Here is a 3448-nt window from a genome sequence, read left to right as displayed (position 1 = left end):
ATGGAGCTTATTTTATAGTAGAGGTTACTCTGTTTTGTTGGGAGGCTGGATTAGATAATCCAGATCTCCTGTTTAAGTCCAAGAATTTATAATTGTGAAGTCTCTCTGCCTCTGATTGCTTCATTTAATATACCCCCTACATTAACATCAGACATATCTTTCCTAAATGGAGACTTGATATTATTACTTCCTGGATAAACTGACTAAAAATATATTACACTTTGGCAGAGCCATCAAGGCCCTCAGTGATCTCATCCCACTCTTTTCCCTACACCTTATTTCATTATTCCCTTCAATAATCTCTCAGTTTTAACAAGGTGGTCTATTTTTTTGCCTGTCAAACACACTTTGGCAGGGCCACAACACAGATCTAGGTCCATTCCTTTTTAATACTTTCAATTAATTCATTCATTTAACACATATAGTTCAGCACTTATTATGTGCCAAGTACTCTTTTAGCTTCTTAGTGAACAAAATTGACAAAAACTATGTCCCTCAAATAACTTATATTATTTTAATAAACTGCACATTACATGGCTTCCTGTACCCACCTTATATTTCATATGAAGGTCATCTCTTTGCTATGGAGCCCTCAACCTGCTACAGGATAATTTGATAGTTTTGACAACTAAGCAGAGATACACCAAGTGGAAGCAGAAATGGCTTAAAATGGAAGGTAACTGTGAACACAAATGCATTTCTCCTATTGTCTGAACCTATCTTAATATATAGGCAATGAAGAGAGTCTATAAGCTGTCTTAAGTGGTTCATGATCATCAGCCTTACTAAAAACAGGCTAGGAGAAGGTTATTTTTAATATATTCACAGTGCTTCCATTCTTCTTTTATGACACCTGAGATAGATAATATATGTTTTGTTTGGGTTTTCCTAGCTGCCTACATCATAATAGAACAATAATGTTGGTGGCCTGGGAAATTCCTGAGGAAAGTTATAACAATGGTTATATTCTGTTTTCAGCAGCCCTTCCTTCCTTCTTTCTTCTCTGGTTTACTTGCCTTTGCTTCTAAAAGTGACCTTAGACTTGAAGTTAGTCTGAATTTTTTCACCTCAAGGCTTATGTAACTCATTTTACATGAATTATAAGACAATGAAATACAAACTTCCTCAGGATCCTTGAGGCAGCTGCCTACCTAGCCCAGGCTTCTCACTGGCCTCTGTAATGCCTTTTTCTCCTATAGGGCATTGTTAATGTATGTTTCAAAATCACCCTCTGTTCTCTGAAAATAAAGAATCATTGTACTGAAATGCAGTGTAGTGTATACACTAAACTATGAGCTAAGACAGTTGTTCTCAACCTTCCTAATGCCGTGACACTTTAATATAGTTCCTCATGTTGTGGTGACCCCCAACCATAAAATTATTTTCCTTACTTCTTCATAACTGTAATTTTGCTACTGTAAACAATATGTAATTATATATGTGTTTCCTGATGGTCTTAGGTGACCCCTGTGAAAGGGTGGTTCAACCCCCAAAGGGGTCACGACCCACAGGTTGAGAACCGCTGAGCTAAGAGATTTGGGTCTTTTCCTAGTGCTGCCACTAACTCTGTTTACTTTTCTTGGGCCTCAGTTATCCATCTGTAAAGTAAGGAACTTGGGCTAGCTAGATAATGGTTCAAACTCTGTTCCAAATTTGCATTCCAGGATTCCAGTGGGATGGATCAGTGATTGAGTCCTCCTTGGCTTGGTCTTACTGTTTATCAATTATCCAAGGTGACAACAACCCTACAAACTGTAGGGATGATCTGTTGCAGTTTTTAGGGATTAAGAATTTCTTTTCTCTTTGTGAAGGTGTGCTGGTTCTTTTGGGTTAGAATTCAGAGTATGAAGTTAATGAGGCTAAGGACTTAAGGGTCATTTACCATATGGGTCAATTAGTTTTGTTTGTTTCCTGGCTACAGCCTATACCTTAAAGCCTTCCCCCTGTTGCTTCCAGCTCTTTAACCTATAAGTTTCAAGGCAAGATTCAACCCAAAGCATGAATTTCTATGGTTTAATACTGCTTATCTTCAAGACTTGGAAACAAGCTCAAATGACATTTAGGCAGCAGTATCTTTGCACAGAGGAAGGCAGCATAATCAATAGAGGTCACCATGATATCTGGAGTCAACTCTCTGTCTTATATCAATCAGATCAAACACATGGCAAAAACAGTCAGCTAAAGATCAGTCAACTTGTATCCAAACACCTCTGCTTTGTCAATTCGAGGCAGTACCTCTGACAAATGTGAGCCAAATTATGGCCTTGAATATTGCAGATGAAAGAACTGTTTGTAGTGAAAGAGATCTGGGCTTTGTTTCTGGGTCTGAACTCAAAACTTAACATTTCCAGGCATTTGAGATGGATCTTCCAGATGTTTGAGACTCTTTTTAGATTTTCATGTAAAATAGTGAATGGGAGTAAGGAATGGAATCTTCATTATTCCGGGCTGTAATATATTTAGTTAACTATAAGGGGAACCTAGAACATTGTGGGAATTGCATAGTAAACAGTAAGAATGGAGTACACACCAATGGTACTCATATGTGACAAGTGTGGCTGGATGAGGTAATCAAAGAGCCTCATTGTGGCCATGGTTTATTTCCTAACCCTAAAAAGTGCCCCGGCTGGCATACTCTATATAGCTAAAGCTTAAGCATGAGTGGTGGTAGGTCAAGCAGTTGAGCATTCCAGTAGAGGCTTATTCAAAGCATGGTCAGAGAAAATGAAGAGTGGGAAAAGCAAACAAAAGGGAATAAATACACCATAAAAAGGAGTAGTTACCTCCAGGGAGTATTCAAACCAAAGCTTGGTATATCAGAGAGGAAGTGTCTATCCAATGTAAAACATTATGATAGATCACCCATAAATCCAAGGAATAAAGAGATTAGATGTTAAACAGATCTGGTTTTGAATATTGCTCCTCTCACTGGCTGTGTGACCTTGGGCAAATCACTTAATCACACTGAAGCTCTGTGTTCTCATCTGTAAAATGGTGATAATAACAATACTTGTCTCACAAATGTTAGTTTAAGATTTTATGCAGTTATTGTTCCAAACCTGTTCCCTCTGTCTCCAGGCAGATCACACTCTACATATTATTATACATAAACATTTATTAAAGAAGGCACAAAGACTGACTCTTATCTGTAATCAGTTAAAAATGACAGTTCTTCCCATTTAAAAAACTAGGTTTCACTGGGAGGCAAAAGTGAAGGTAGGGCACATATCTATGGTACAGTTATTATAAACAAACACTGTGCTCATCACTGACTCCCCAAAAGCCTTACTATGGTGGGATAGTATGACTGTTTTACAGATTAGAAAGTGAACCTTTAGACAATTAATTTGTCTAAGACTAATAAGCTACAGAATGTTGAACTGGGATTCAGACCTAGGAATGAGTGGCTTCTATGCCTGAGCTCTTTACTGCTTTTACCATATAAATT

This window comes from Myotis brandtii, unplaced genomic scaffold, assembly GCF_000412655.1.
Source record: "Myotis brandtii unplaced genomic scaffold, ASM41265v1 scaffold394, whole genome shotgun sequence".
NCBI lineage: Eukaryota > Metazoa > Chordata > Mammalia > Chiroptera > Vespertilionidae > Myotis > Myotis brandtii.
Note: the sequence above shows the minus strand (reverse complement) of the source record.